Genomic DNA, 17,439 nt, shown 5'->3' with positions numbered 1-17,439 from the left:
TTTCTACTTTTTAGTGCATCATTACATAAAAGCTTGTTATTAAAACGTTTTTTAATGAACTTTTTTTTTTATCTTCCTACAGCACGGGAGGGTTGTGGTGGGTGGTCGGGTTATTTACACCTTTTCAGCCGTCAGGCTATCAATCACCGTCGCGGCATTAATGGGCGATTTAAGTGGGTGTAGGACAAAAGGCCGACATCCAAAAGGCCGACAAGACAAAAGGCCGACACGGACAAAAGGCCGACATGGACAAAAGGCCGACAGCCAAAAGGCCGACAGGACATAAGGCCGACAGGACATAAGGCCGACAGCCATAAGGCAGACAGCCAAAAGGCCGACAGGACATAAGGCCGACAGGACATAAGGCCGACAGCCATAAGGCAGACAGCCAAAAGGCCGACAGGACATAAGGCCGACAGGACATAAGGCCGACAGCCATAAGGCCGACAAGCATAAAAAATACTAATTTCGCAAAATATATGTTACTGCATAGCTGCTATCTTGACAACTATCGAAAAAAGGCATGAAATAAGGTGAAACATTCAAGAGAGGAGACGATGCTAGTTGCTATCCTTATAAGGTGAACCATCGGCTCCAAGCGATTGAAGATTACGGGAGTGTCTTAAACACAAAGAATCAACAACTAAATATTGCGAAATGCGGTCACTACTGTCTTTTATTGCTCCTTCTATGTCAACGAGGTGAGACAATCATCAAAGAACCAAGTCAAAAGCCGTCGCATCATCGCCCACGTGCAGCAAGGTGGAACGCCAAGAGACAATGCTAGATGCGATCCTTATAAGGTGAACAATGGGGTCCATGCGTCTGGAGAGGACGGGAGTGTACAAAGGATAGCCAGAAAAGTGGTGTCGCCACCATATTTTGCAAAGAAATCAAAGAAACCGAATGAAGTAGAACGATCACGTGCCTTTACTGGACTACATGTTAAATACCGACAAACTTTGAATTATATTTTAGTTTCGTCCATTGCGAATTGCGTGAAAGTGAAAAAAGTGTATACTATATTCGTTGGATTCAATAATTCTGTTGTGATTGTGATACAAGTGTGCTGATATTGGTAAGTTTTTTTTGTTTGTTTGTTAAAAAGAAACACTACATTTGATATTAATAAACAAAATACAATTTAGTATGCCTACATGTTGAATAAACACAAAATATGTTATATTTTGAAGGTGAGTCGGGGTAGGTGGGGCAAGTTGACGCATGACGTAAGACAAAATGTAACAAAGTAAATACAGTGCAGTCTAGTCACGAAACTTTTATTAAACTGAAATCAATTGGTAGTGATGCCCTTTACTACATTAGCAACAGCTTATAACATTCCTTGTTAAAATTCTCTGGGGTATTGGTATGAACAGTTACATGTACCTAAGAATATTTATGAGAAACTTAAACAGTCGTATATAATTATATATTTTAGATACAATGGAATGTAAAGTGATTGAGTCACAGAAGGGAAAACAAATGCTTGTTGTTGATGGATTTGTCTTAACAAAAAACAGACAAAGAGGAGACCTCTTTTACTGGGAATGTAGCCAACGCCAGCATTTAGCTGCTCGTGAAACGGCAGATACTCTCTGCAAATCTCGAGCTAGCACGATTTTCTTAAATGGTTCCCACACATTGAGAAAATGTAGTGCACACAACCATGCACCACAAGCCAGTGACGTCGTCGTTCGTGAAAAATTGACACAGCTAAAGACCATTGCTGCCATTAGTCAAGAATTACCAACTCAAATGGTAGAGGCTTCAACATCTGACATGAGCATGGTAACAAGGGTTGATATGCCATCAAAGCAGGCATTAACAAAGCGAATTAAAAGGACTCAAAATAAAAACCATCCAGTAGAGCCACATACATTAGAAGATGTGGCTATTCCAGATGACCTGAGGTTGACACAGTCAGGAGCTTTGTTTCTGTTAAAGGAAAGCTCCATAAACAATGACAAGTTGCTAATATTTTCTACTGAATCAAACATCCAAAAGCTTGGTGAGGCTATGTATTGGATCATGGATGGTACTTTCAAAACTGCTCCTAATATTTTCCTACAAATCTACTCCATTCATGCCCCAGTAGGTTACGAAAACTGCAGAGTTTTACCGCTTGTCTACATTTTGATGTCTCGAAAAACCGAGGCTATGTATACACGAGCTTTCCAGGACCTCGCAGATATCGCAGAAAAAATGCACATACACTTATCTCCACGGTTTATTGTCACTGACTTTGAAAAAGCTGCAATCAATGCTTGCATTGAATTCCCAACAGCTACAAGTAAAGGGTGTTTTTTTCATTTTAGCCAAAATATATGGCGAAAGCTACAAGCGTTGGGTTTGGCACTTCTTTATGGCCAGGATCCACAGTTCTGCCTGCTGATGCGGCAAATAGCAGCACTTGCATTTCTTCCAAGTGCAGAGATTCCGGAAGCATTTAATGAATTAAAAAACATTTTCCCACCAAACACAGCTGAGTTAGTAAAGTGGTTTGACGAGACCTACGTTTGTGGTCGAGTGAGGTTGTTAAACGCAAGAGAGGTGAGGGTTCCACCACTTTTTCCACCAGAGTTCTGGTCTGTACATGACAATCATGTACATGGGATTCCTAGGACACAAAACACGGTTGAGGGGTGGCACAGGAGGTGGCAGGTAATTGTAGGGAAGGATCACCCTGGAGTATTTTGTTTACTAAACAAACTAAAGCAGGAACAAGGTAGAGTTGAAGTAGAAATAGAGGCAATATTGCTTGGAGAGCCAGCAAAAAAGCGAAAAAAACAATATTTACAGAAAGAGGACAGGATAACAACTGTAATTGCAGAAAGGGGAAACAGAACTACACTTGAATTTTTGCGTGGCGTCGCTTACAATTTGTCATACTAGGCCCTATTTTTTTTCTATTTTGTAATATACCTTTATTATTATGTAACTGGTTTTCAATAAAAATCAAACATGTCTGTAATTGTAGTTTGTTGTTTAATAAAACTTGTCGGCCTTTTGTCTTGTCGGCCTTTTGGATGTCGGCCTTTTGGCTGTCGGCCTTTTGTCTTGTCGGCCTTTTGTCTTGTCGGCCTTTTGGATGTCGGCCTTTTGGCTGTCGGCCTTTTGTCTTGTCGGCCTTTTGTCTTGTCGGCCTTTTGGATGTCGGCCTTTTGGAAGTCGGCCTTTTGTCTTGTCGGCCTTTTGTCTTGTCGGCCTTTTGTCCATGTCGGCCTTTTGTCCGTGTCGGCCTTTTGTCCATGTCGGCCTTTTGTCCGGATCCCATTTAAGTCGCGTTGTTGTTTAGGATTGAACAGTAGAAAAATATAGAAATAATGATATTTATTTGGTGGTCTCACCTGCATGTTGTTTCTACTTAACTAGATCAGTTACTTCTGCCGGCAGTCCCTAAAATGTCTTTGGGAACGTGGTGACAACCCAAAATACACACAAAAGTTGTCCTGCACTTTTCCTATCTTTCAGTGGGAATATTAGATCACATGTGTCGCTAAAATGGTCAAATTCGTTATTTTTCCCTGCTCTGGTATTCTATATATTGGCTTGTATGTTTGTAATCTTTTTCCCTGCATTTTAAAGTTGCATTGAGTGTATCCATGTATTTAGCTCGGTAGTTTTATATTTGTATTTTAAACTATGGCACCGTGTTCACTAGTCTTTGTCTAAGTATTTCTTTAAAGTTCGCGTCGTTGTAGTAATCAGTGTAAATCCTTTCGTCAAACTTTGTCTAATTGCGGGCCGTCCAAAATGTGTTTGTAAATGTCTGTCGCATTCAGTTTATCGTTTTTGTCTGATCTATTTTTAAGGTTTAAGTATATTACTAGACCACCCTTCATCCTTTAGATAACAGTGTGTTTGGGGATCATCCATAAACGACATCACGTATGTCACTTATCTTTACAAAAACCAGACCCCTCATTCAAAAATACGTCACACCTCAGACGTTTTGTCTTTTAAAAACACCTATTTCGGCTGAGCATAGGTCTGACCACGCTATTCCTTCAAATGCTGACGTAACAGGTGAACTCTACACCAACCCAACTCTACTTCACCTGCCCAGTGTCCCGCCAAGCCTCTGACAACATGTTTTTAATCGTTTTAAAGCACCAATTTCGGCCGAGCATCGGTCTGACCACAATATTCCTTCATATGCTGCGGGCACAGAAACAGGTGAACTCTACTTCACCTGCCCAGTGTCCCGCGAAGTCCCGATAGGCAACTTTATCATTCATATCTTTAAAAAAAATGGAAAAAAAAATTAAGTTTGTGGTGATGTATATGGAACACGTACCACCCGCGTGGTGCCTGTTACACCATCATCACAGTTATGTAGGCGCTTTCGATTTTGTCAGAATTAGTTCTATAATTAACTGTAAAGTAAGAAACATCAGCTACGCGAATAGGCCCTATTATTTAAATTTCAATTATATCCCAAATTAGCCAATTCCACAGCTAAACAAACAAAGATTTAAATAAAATAGTTATCCTGAAATAGTTTTGTATAGAAATTCTAAATTCTAGATCTAGATAGAACTCTACTATCATTTGACAATTTCCCTGATGTTACAATTTTCCTTCTCTTAATTATATTCTGTCTACCACCCTACAGTATAGATGCTCACACTGAATCCGCATGTGTCTGTCGGTGTAACAATTACAGCAGATGAAATGCATCCCTTCAAGTTGAATAGCCATAATATACCCATCTTTGTTGTTCTTCACAACCAGAACCCTTTTCTAAAGTGAAATATATGTCCTGGGATCATGTGTCCCGTCACCTATATATATATATATATTAACCTTGATATAATTACCATTCCTATTATTGTACCTAGTGTATACACAGAATGTGATCTTTGTTGCAGCAGGTTTGATTTTGAATTGAATCCTTTTGATTGTGAATTATTAAGGATAAAAATGAGAATAAATGATATATAAGTTTGGATTATTATTCCCTCTAATGAATGTCTATCTGAATTTATTTTAGACACTTATTGCCAGGATGGAAAATACGGTCTAGAATGTGCTAAATCCTGCAACTGTAAGGACCCAACTGAGACATGTTTCGTAGCTACAGGTGGATGTCGCTCTGGTTGTGCTGCTGAATATAAAGGGGAGGGATGCTCACAACGTATGTCGATATATTGAGTAGTAATGAACTAAAATGGGAATTTATGTTCATAATCATAATCATAATCATAATCATAATCATAATCATAATCATAATCATAATCATAATCATAATCATAATCATAATCATAATCATAATCATAATCATAATCATAATCATAATCATAATCATAATCATAATCATAATCATAATCATAATCATAATCATAATCATAATCATAATCATAATCATAATCATAATCATAATCATAATCATAATCATAATCATAATCATAATCATAATCATAATCATAATCATAATCATAATCATAATCATAATCATAATCATAATCATAATCATAATCATAATCATAATCATAATCATAATCATAATCATAATCATAATCATAATCATAATCATAATCATAATCATAATCATAATCATAATCATAATCATAATCATAATCATAATCATAATCATAATCATAATCATAATCATAATCATAATCATAATCATAATCATAATCATAATCATAATCATAATCATAATCATAATCATAATCATAATCATAATCATAATCATAATCATAATCATAATCATAATCATAATCATAATCATAATCATAATCATAATCATAATCATAATCATAATCATAATCATAATCATAATCATAATCATAATCATAATCATAATCATAATCATAATCATAATCATAATCATAATCATAATCATAATCATAATCATAATCATAATCATAATCATAATCATAATCATAATCATAATCATAATCATAATCATAATCATAATCATAATCATAATCATAATCATAATCATAATCATAATCATAATCATAATCATAATCATAATCATAATCATAATCATAATCATAATCATACCCTAACGCTAACTCAAGAGCTAAGACTAGGTATAAAAAAAAATCATAAAAAACGTTTTAATAACAAGCTTTTATGTAATAATGCACTAAAAAGTGGAAAATAAATTATAGACTACTATTTAAATAACTATACAGAAAAGCGTGGGTCACTTTAGTATCTATTGGATACCTTTACTAATATTAAGGAAGACACCCACGCTTTTCTTTATAGTTATTTAAATAGTAGTCTATAATTTATTTTCTACTTTTTAGTGCATTATTACATAAAATCTTGTTATGAAAACGTTTTTTATGAATTTTTTTTCAGTACTTTACATGCTTTATTTACAATAGAGTTACATGACTAAAAACCATTGCGCGCCTACTGAACGTGATGGCGCAGCTATTGGACGTACCGTGATGGCGCAGCTATTGAACGTGATGACGCGTGTGTTGTGGTTGGCTAGACATGCCTACTAATTCGGTCCAAATTTTAATTAATTCATAAAAAATTAATTAGGCATCCAATTAAGTCAAATTTAGTTTCAGATTGCATTGTCTTCATGTCTTGACCCACGTGCCAACTTTGAATCGTATCGGTCAAGTAGAACTGTCCGAATTTTCACTCCTGCGTTTCGGTCTAGACAGACTGACGACAGACAGAGGAAGCGAGTTAAATAAAAGCTTGTAAAAACTAGACTTTAATGTATAAGAAGTTGTCTAGCCTTTAATAAATAATTTGAAATTATACAATAAGCGATTGCAACTTTGGTATTCTTACAGTATTCAATGCTCTTCTTATTTATTCTGCAGCCAACTGTGCCGGTTCTGACTGTGTGGACAAGATGAAAGACAACAGTGATGGACAGTGTCCAAACTGCCAGAATTACAGGAATGGGCCCGGACGTAAAGAGCTTATGTTGTTTGGGTTTTTGTCAAAATATGTTACAACATGTTTCACATAATACAACCTGTTTTATGCCATATTACAATGTGTATCATAACATATTATAACATTATTCATAACTTATTAAAAACTTGTCTAAATTTCCGAGGCGTAGCGAGCCTTCCCGAGGACAAACTTTAGATTTGCACCCCCCTCGAACTTTTGATTTGCACCCCCCCCCCCTCAAACTTTCAATTTGTTTTTCCAACCCATTTTGGCGCCCCCCCCCTCACCTAAGGTCGGCGCCCGGGGACATATGTTCCCCCCCCCCCCCTCGCTACGCCTCTGGTTAATTTAGTTTTGAAATTAGTATTTTTTTTTCTACAGATAGGGATCGATTACTTGTGGGAATCGGTGTCGGTGTTGGTATAATGTGTATGGTAATCATCGTCTCCTGGACATTTTTATGTTCATTTCGTCGTTTCAACAGTCAAGAATCAAGATCTTTAACGGCTGTAGAGAATCAATTTGACTCTCCACCTGTCGATGTTCGCGAAATGTGTTCTCAAGACTTTAAACACATTAACCGATTCTAGATATCTGAGTCTTTCTGTTTATACTTAAGCCTAATGTGAGTAGCTTAAATAAATATAAATAATATGTTACACAATATTACACTCTACACAAAGCATATTTTATTGACAATATGGTTTAAGTTAAATTTTTTTGATTTTTTTTTGCTTCAGAGAGCTACCAGCACAGCGAGTACAGTCTTAAAACCTAGTTTTGCTGGAAAAATCAACTTTCACTCTACTCTATGATACAAACCAATTGATATAATTAAATTTAAATATGACTTAATTAATATTAATGATGTTTACATATCTACCAATATCCAATGTTGTTACATTGGAACCGTTTTTCTGTCGTTTAAAATAAATAAAACGACTTACGCATCGTTACTCTTCGTGTTGTTTACATGTTTCAGTACAAGATAATTCGCTGTAGAATTGGATTGTATCTTCCTACAGAATTGGCTGCTTAAACTAACCATTAATGTTTAATGTAATGGATATTATATAAACTTTACAAAATAGAAGGATATTAAAACGTCAGTTAACAGTATTGTTTTATTTAAGGAATCATCTCCTCGTAACACGTCAAAAAATAAGACGATCCCTGCACACACCCAGTGTCTTGAAATTCAATTCTTAAAATGTGTAGTTGCCTTATTTATACACTAGAGTTGCCGCTGTCTCATAAGAAATTCTGACGCAATAAAAAATTAAGACGGTTTTATCAATCCGTTACCAATCCTATATTTTTAGACGTGTGACCCACATTTCTAAAATTGAGTTATTTAAATTTAAACAGTGCCTGCGCTATATTTGTTGGAACTGATTTGTCGGGGCTTTGGTTTACCCACAGTACCACGTGGCGTGCCGTACCGTGTGGAAGCCTTAAATGTGCGTTAACCACTCTCCGTAATAGTGAGGTAGAACACACTTGGGCGACCAACCAGATGTCAGGTACGTAACGGGGAGCTCTTGGGAGCATCCGGTTACACTAACCAGGGGGCGCCGCGCACGGCCCCTGATTCGGTTGAAACATCGAATGCCTTGTGCCATCGTATCAATACTGTGGATTGGTCTTTAAAAAGAATAAAGGCATGTGTTCTGAGCATGTAAAGCGGTAGAGTTTATAATACGATGTACATTCATTAGATGTACATTTATAAGCAGATGCTTGTCTCGCAAGTGGTAAACTCAAACACATGAATGTTCTCTAGGTTTTGTAAAGAATAGGAATGGACCAACTTAGTTTTCAGCGAAGGGCCTTCTGGCTGTTGATGGTTATTTAATTTTACATCATGGATAGAGACTGTTAGTATAATGGGTGAATAGGAGTACATTTACTAGATCTAGATTGCACTAGGAATTCAGATAAAGCTTAAAGGCTTTGATATAGCAGTTATAAATCAGTGCATTGGCGGGGGGGGGGACATATGTCCCCGGGCGCCAACCTTACGGGGGCGCCAAATTAAAAGTTTGAGGAGGGGGGGTGCAAATGAAAAGTTCGAGGGGGGGGTGCAAATGAAAAGTTCGAGGGGGGGGTGCAAATCGAAAATTTGCTCCCGAGGGGGGCGCCAAATTGAAAGTATGTCCCCGGGCGCCGGTAAGGGTCGCTACGCCTCTGGGATCATGACTACTAAGAAATATGACATAACTGGTACTAGAGTCGTGGTGCGAAAAATATAAATTGCTATTTTGTAAATGGAATTCTAATGCTCCAGATGTGTTTTAATAACATCAATAATTACTCAATACAATTCCAATGTTAGCTGATTTATACTTTTTTCTTATTTTACATATTTTACCAACATTTCTTAATGTAGCGAAATTGCTTCGTACTGTTAGAGTGCAAAATAAACATTATTTGATAAAATAATTAAATTTCCTCATTATTTATGCTCACTGCGCACCACAGCCTACCATGTAAGATTTCTTTTTTCAAAAAGCTTTTACATTATTAATTCATGCAATAATGGGTTAACATAAAAAAATAAGCTCGCATTTTTCGGTTCGTCCCGTTTAGACGTTTCAATATAACATAATTCATTGTAAGTGTAGATTTTTATCTACTATAGGAATTACTGCTTTAATAAGCTTCATTATGTTTAATTTACTAAATTGTTTATACAACTTACAAACTAGAAGGATATTGAACAGGCACACACAATACACTTTTGATAAAGTCAATACAAAGAGCAGACGCCTGTACATTCCTAACTAGCGTAATTCACATGCTAGACTCACTGTGCCGTCAAGACTGAAGCCAGCGAGATAGCCCATTAACCACAATGTAAGCCATTAACTTAACCTACTTATCATCTTTGTATTCATCGGTACATCTTACTGTTATATTTAGAGTATCATATTTAGAGTATGTGTAACATCAGCTGCAGCTCTAACTCAAGATATTTGCTAACACGGGTTTGCTAGCATATTTTGGTAGGTAGGTAGGTAGGTAGGTAGGTAGGTAGGTAGGTAGGTAGGTAGGTAGGTAGGTAGGTGCGCCAAAATAAAATAATATTAAATACATCATTGTTTTAATGTGTGTTTTATTAGGGTATTTTGGTGCGAATGAACGTTGGTGCGTTTGCGTTTTTTCTGTTTGCACTTTTTTTGCGCTGTTTCTGTTGCGATTTTTTCCGTTACGCATCTTTCTGGTCTCCTCGACACTGTTACCATATACTAACAGATCATGGTAAGTTTTCCACGCAACATGTAAACTATTATCTAGTATTCACCATCTTCCATTAACGTTTGAGTACGACATTGACACAATCGAAGTAAATTTAAAACAAATAATTTACATCCAGTTAAAATTGTGTAATATTGTAAATGAAAAAAATACAAAAATAAATGAAGGTTATACATATCATTTTTGAGAAGAAGAAAACAAGTTTTTGTAAAACATTTTCTTTTTAATTAACTGTATGTGAAGTCGAAAATAAACCACTGTAAAACGAAACAATATCGTACACTATTACACTATTTTGTTTAATTATGTCTGGCTTCAGTTTTTTTTAACCTACAAAAAAAAAAAAGATTTCTTTAAACATAAAACATTGACCCATCTGTAGTATTAATTATGTGGAGACGTATGCAGATATTAGTCTGTGTTATTCGATACTCTTTTTTCAATAAAGGGTAAGAAAAACAAAAGAAAAATGTAATCTTGTTGAGAAGACAAAGAAATTAAATTGATATCGATTCATGAGCCTAAATATGTCATTACAATTCTAAAAGTTACATTCAGAGAAACATTTAGCATGTGCATTTTAGCAGCAACAAATTTCTTTATTTGACTGTATCCCATGTGATAATTAAAAACCATTTAATGTTTTGATAAAACTAAACTTGGCAGACGACTAACTAGATTCATTTTTATGGTCTTAAAAAGCACCATATATAAAATGTCGCCTTTTTTGTTTTGCTATTGCATATTTATATTTCAATTCTTGTGGATGGATGCAGGTACGTTTGTTACTCCGAAATATCATTTGAATTTTCTTTTAATATCTTATTTTTCTAACATTTTATTTTATTTAGAAACAAAAATGTTATTTTTAATCGATATGTTTTTGATTTACAAGTAATTCATTGCTTTGTACTGCAGCTGTTTAATTTTCTGTTTAATTGCTGATAGATATAAATCACCAATGAAAGTGACAAATGTCATTTGATGTTTTAAAGATGTTTTAATTTTTAGCGTTTTTATAACACGGAAATCTAGTTGTTATAAACATTAATTAAACGTTATACTCATTCGTGGAGAAAATATTTCTACCAATTCAACCAGACTGTTATCTTTAAAAATCTCATGCGTCAAGACCCAAAAACAATTAAATGTGACAACTAATTTTGATTTTATTGGATTCTAATTTAATGATTATGATTAAATTGAATATTCCTGTATGAAGTTTAATTTTATTTTTACAAGCTTTTATTTCACTAACTTCCTCTGTCTGTCGACAGTCTGTCGTCAGTCTGTCTAAATCGAAACGTCGGAGGAAAAATTCAGACACTTCTACTTGACAGATACCACGTGGGTCAAGACATGAAGACAATGCAATCTGAAATTAAATTTGACTTAATTGGATGCCTAATTAATTTTTTTATGAATTAATTAAAATTTAGACCGAATTAGTAGGCATGTCAATCCAACCACACCACACGCGTCATCACGTTCAATAGCTGCGCCATTAGGTTTAATACCTGCGCCATCACATACAATAGACGCTCAATGGTTTTTGTTCATGTAACTCTGTTGTAAATAAAACATGTAAAGTACTAAAAAAAATCATAAAAACGTTTTAATAAGAAGCTTTTATGTACTAATGCACTAAAAAGTACAAAGTAAATTATACACTACTATTTAAATTACTATAAAGAAAAGCGTGGGTCTCCTCTCAAATGTTAGTAAAAGTATCCAATAGGTACTAAAGTGACCCACTCTTTTCTTTATAGTAATTTAAATAGTAGTGTATAATTTACTTTCTACTTTTTAGTGCATTATTACATAAAAGCTTGTTATTAAAACGTTTTTACAAGCTTTTATTTAACTCAATTCCTCTGTCGTCAGTCGTCAGTCTAGCTCGAAACGCAGGAATGAAAATTCGGACAGTTCTACTTGACCTATACGATTCACAGTTGGCAAGTGGGTCAAGACATGAAGACAATGCAATCTGAAACTAAATTTGACTTAATTGGGTGCCTAATTAATTTTTTATGAATTAATTAAAATTTGGACCGAATTAGTAGGCATGTCTATCCAACAACACCACACGCGTAATCACGTTCAATAGCCGCGCCATAAGGTTCAATAGCTGCGCCATCACGTTAAATAGACGCGCAATGGTTTTTAGTCATGTAACACTATTGTAAATAAAACATGTAAAGTACTGAAAAAAAATTCATTAAAAACGTTTTAATAAGCTTTTATGTAATAATGCACTAAAAAGTAGAAAATAAATTATAGACTTCTATTTAAATAACTATAAAGAAAAGCGTGGGTGTCTTCCTTAATATTAGTAAAGGTATCCAATAGATACTAAAGTGACCGATTTGGAATCGGATTAGAACTCGAGACTTTCGGGTAAGCAGCCTAGCACTCTACCGCTTAGGGCACGCCAGCCCATGTAGGGGCCTATATATTTAGTGGTGTGATTTTCTTTGCGCGAGGAAGCTAAACACATAACTAAAATAAACACATGAACGATAATGTTCCATACATTTTAATTCCAAACACGCATTATTCCAAATCGTTAGGATACTCTTGACATACGTGAACAGGTAATTAAATGGTTATAATGATATTAAGAAAAGTCAGAAAATCGACCAACCGTCGGTCGAATCCAATGATCTATTAAAAACGACTATCAACGTATTTGCTTTGCGGCTATACTTAAGACAACATTTACTATGTTAAGTACCTGGCAATGCTTTTACCTTTTTTTTCAAAGTGTAAGTCATAATCTTTAACACCGTAAACTGTCTATATAAGTTTTTATGTTTAAAAACAAATTATCATTTAATCCTGCAATCCTATACGTGTAGTTGTACAAGCATGTACTGTCGGATGGTTTGGCTCCAGCTGTCAATACAAATGTCACTGTGTCAACAACAGATGTGATGACCAAGGTCTGTGTTTAGCTGGGTCAAGTTGTGAGCGGGGCTGGTTTGGTCCACTCTGTCAATACCGTAAGTTTACAGAAAAGTTAACTTTAGTTGAAAGGGTCACACAAGCTCAGTGAGAGAAACAAAAAAATATAAAATATAAAACAATTGGACATACACATGTAGTTTTTTTACCGAGGTAAATATTATTCTAAAGCCATAAAGCAACATTTACATTATGGCGTACAGAAATAGCAAAAGCTTTTCTAAATAAACCGGGAGTGATAGCCCCTAAACTTTCTCGAATACTCTTATATAACACTACGGGGGATGATAAGTCGGAATTACTCGGAATATAGACATGATTTTTAATCCATTTTAATTACTTTAAAAATAGGATAGAATTGCGCACCATATGAACGGCAAACAATATCTGTATAATACTGCATAATAATAGTACTTTATAAATTCGAATTCAATTTTTTCTAATTCGGAAATGGCGTAAAAAAATACTTGCATCCAACGGAAATTATTCAAAATTTGACAGAAGCAAGTAATTAGATCATTTAATTACACGTGAAATATTATTTATCTTTCAATAACAGTACTCACGTAACAGGCTGTTAAAAACTTACATATGCAATTTCATCAACCTAGCTCTAACGGTACTCAGGTTATCGTGTTCACAGACAAACATACACACACGCACACACTTACAAATATACACATATAGAGACATACGGACAAAAATGTAAAACTAAGTTTTTTCCGACTTAGGGATTCCGACTCGATTTTATTTTTTGCACGATTCAAATGCTTCTCTATACTTCATATACGAGAAAGTAAAAATGTATGAGTATATGTATAATAGTGATTCTTTTTTTTTTGCCGAATTATTTCGTCCATTTTACTTAGTCATTGTAGACCTTTCCCCCTTAAACTACTCCATCATTTAATAAATGTCAAATGTTTCGATGACCTGTCTTTTGTGATTAGAGGACCTGGCGACGGTCGGAGCTACTTTGACACCACCCAACAGTCTTGTCAATGACGGAAATGACGAAACATGTTCCAGCTTGCAATCAATAACGATCACGTGGGATATAACACACCAGATCACGTGGGCACGGGTTAGAATAATGGGACAAGGTAAAATTAACTCGATTATTTTATTTACAACGATTTAAATAGAATAGACAAGAGCTTTATGTGCATAAATAAACTGAGATCTGCGAAAGGTTCACTGTTTAATTAAACCTTTTTCAGCGGTATTCTGCAAATGTATAGATAAGCTAAGTAATGTAATATGTACTTTTGAATTGCCTGCAAGCTCATCTTTTATAGATAATTACATTTTGTAATCGTACACTATTTTTCATGAAGGCTTGTATAATTGAAGTTAAAAACATGAGAATTGTGTAATACCATAAGCACATGTCTGAGATTGATACTAGATATTCCGATTTAACATGCCTAAATTTATTTATTTCGCCCAGTCGAACTGTGCCTAGCTGGATTTAATGTTTTTCAATACACAAAAACGGTGGCCGGAAAGAACCGCAACGGAAAAAAGCGCAACGGAAAAAAGCGCAAAACAAAAAGCGCAACGGAAAAAAGCGCACACGGAAAAAAGCGCAAAGAGAAAAAAGCGCACACAGAAAAAAGCGCAAAGAGAAAAAAGCGCAAACAGAAAAAAGCGCAAAGAGAAAAAAGCGCACACGGAAAAAAGCGCAAAGAGAAAAAAGCGCACACAGAAAAAAGCGCAAAGAGAAAAAAGCGCACACAGAAAAAAGCGCAAAGAGAAAAAAGCGCAAACGGAAAAAAGCGCAAAGAGAAAAAAGCGCACACGGAAAAAAGCGCAAACGGAAAAAAGCGCAAACGGAAAAAAGCGCAAACAGAAAAAAGCGCAAACGGAAAAAAGCGCAAAGAGAAAAAAAGCGCACACAGAAAAAAGCGCAAACGGAAAAAAGCGCAAACGGAAAAAAGCGCAAAGAGAAAAAAGCGCAAACGGAAAAAAGCGCAAAGAGAAAAAAGCGCACACGGAAAAAAGCGCAAACGGAAAAAAGCGCAAACGGAAAAAAGCGCAAACAGAAAAAGCGCAAACGGAAAAAAGCGCAAAGAGAAAAAAGCGCACACGGAAAAAAGCGCAAACGGAAAAAAGCGCAAACGGAAAAAAGCGCAAACAGAAAAAAGCGCAAACGGAAAAAAGCGCAAAGAGAAAAAAGCACACACAGAAAAAAGCGCAAACAGAAAAAAGCGCAAACGGAAAAAAGCGCACACAGAAAAAAGCGCAAACGGAAAAAACGCAAACTGAAAAAAGCGCAACGACAAAAAGCGCAACGGAAAAAAGCGCAAAAAAAAAAAACGCAAACAGAAAAAAGCACACACAGAAAACTGTGCACACCGAAAAATGCACAAAGAGCCATTTTCGCACAAAGACCTATAAGGACTAGATGACACATTTATACATGATTGTTAGGGCTGCTGTGAGAGTGTTGTGTTTGACCTGACGCGATATACTACTACTTAAAGCATACCACTACCATGTGCATTTACTTCATCACGATACAGGCGATAATCGCTTGACACAACGTCTATTTTTTTCTTGTTCACTATTTATTCAACGACTATTCTCGAATAAATAAACATAAAACTATCCTTGATATTGGCATTACACGGAGTATCTCGTACATGCTCCCTAGTCCCAAGCTTGCATTCTATAACAACCCGTTTCTATCGCAAAACTTCACTCTCTTTCTTCCGAGTCATCAAACATGCATTCGCTATATCTCTCGCACCAACATTCATTCGCACAAAAATACCCTGATAAAACACACATCATAATCATTATGTATTTGATATTTTTTCATCATGATGTACCTATATCTACCTACCTACCTACCTACCTACCTACCTACCTACCTACCTACCTACCTACCTACCTACTACCTACTTACCTACCTACCTACCTACCTACCTACCTACCTTCCTAACTACCTACCTACTTACCTACCTACCTACCTACCTACCTACCTACCTACCTACCTACCTACCTACCTACCTACCTACCTACCTACCTACCTACCTACTTACCTACCCAATATATATATATATATATATATATATATATATATATATATATATATATATATATATATATATATATATATATATATATATATATATATATATATATATATATATATATATATATATATATATTTATATATATATATATACGGGTAGGTAGGTGGGTTAGTTGGTGGGTTCGTGGGTAGGTAGATTTTTTGGTGGTGTGTGGGAAGATGTGTGTGTGGGTAATTAGGTGGTTGGGTGTTTGCGTAGAAGAGAGTTTTATCCAGACATCAGTTCGGGGTTGGGGGGGGGGGGTCTCGGCCCGAAGAGTCTACCGTCTACCCCCACCCCCCCCCCCCCACCCCTTCCCCCCGAACGAAATGGAATTTATATTTTTAGATTATGCACATTTCCTTCTGAGCCAATAGAGCACTACATCAAATAGTTAATCAGTTTAACAATGTAGACACCATTGAAGTAGGTCCGAGTCAAAGCCTGGTGTTATAATAAAACTACATCTCTCTTTGTCCATTATGCTGTTCAACACATGCTGTGATTGGTGTTAGGATTGTTACATATAAGTATTTGCGTAGATTTAGAGTAGCGTCCTATTTGTTTACATGTTTTCATTACCCTTCAAACTATAGTCTTTTTTAGTTATATTGAGATTAAAGAATGTAAATAAATAGTACAAACGTCTTATGTAGCATAGAAATGATTGGTATGGAAGTGACATAAAGCGCAGAAAAATTAGAGGTTAGGTAGGGAATAAACGGTGGGGTTAGGAAAGTTTGGGGGTCCATTCTCTAATAGGCAGTCTATGTCTCGTTCGTACTTTCAAACAATAAAGACGTTAATTGTATACAGACTTCGTGTTGGTTAATTGTTGACCCTGTTCTCACCTCACATCACAACAGTTGGGTGACGCTTACCTTGTCATGTTAAAATAAGTAGCATGTAATTGATTTAGTTCGAAGTGAGTTTTCATACAAGCCCAACGCACTAATTAAGGCTGTCGCAAAAGATGTAACATATGTCAATGAATTTTCATTAAAAAAAATGATATCTCGTGCAGTTTACGAAAGTAACGACCGTCGCCCATACTTTTCTTTTTCCGCGCGCCAGATTTGAATACATGTTTAGTGTTCATACTGACAGAAGAAAACGCTTTCATTCCATTGTTTGTGTTACAATTCTTTTAGAATACATGGCTGTTTTTCCATTCTCTTTTTGGTGAGGCCTAGTATATACACATCATACATGACCTACATTTCTTACTATATACTTAGTGTAGTCTACAGAG

Source organism: Physella acuta, unplaced genomic scaffold, assembly GCF_028476545.2.
Source record: "Physella acuta isolate Inbredline_101_S28 unplaced genomic scaffold, ASM2847654v3 ptg000432l, whole genome shotgun sequence".
In the NCBI taxonomy this organism is placed as follows: domain Eukaryota; kingdom Metazoa; phylum Mollusca; class Gastropoda; family Physidae; genus Physella; species Physella acuta.
The sequence above is the reverse complement of the archived record's forward strand: the minus strand, read 5'-3'. Positions refer to the sequence as shown.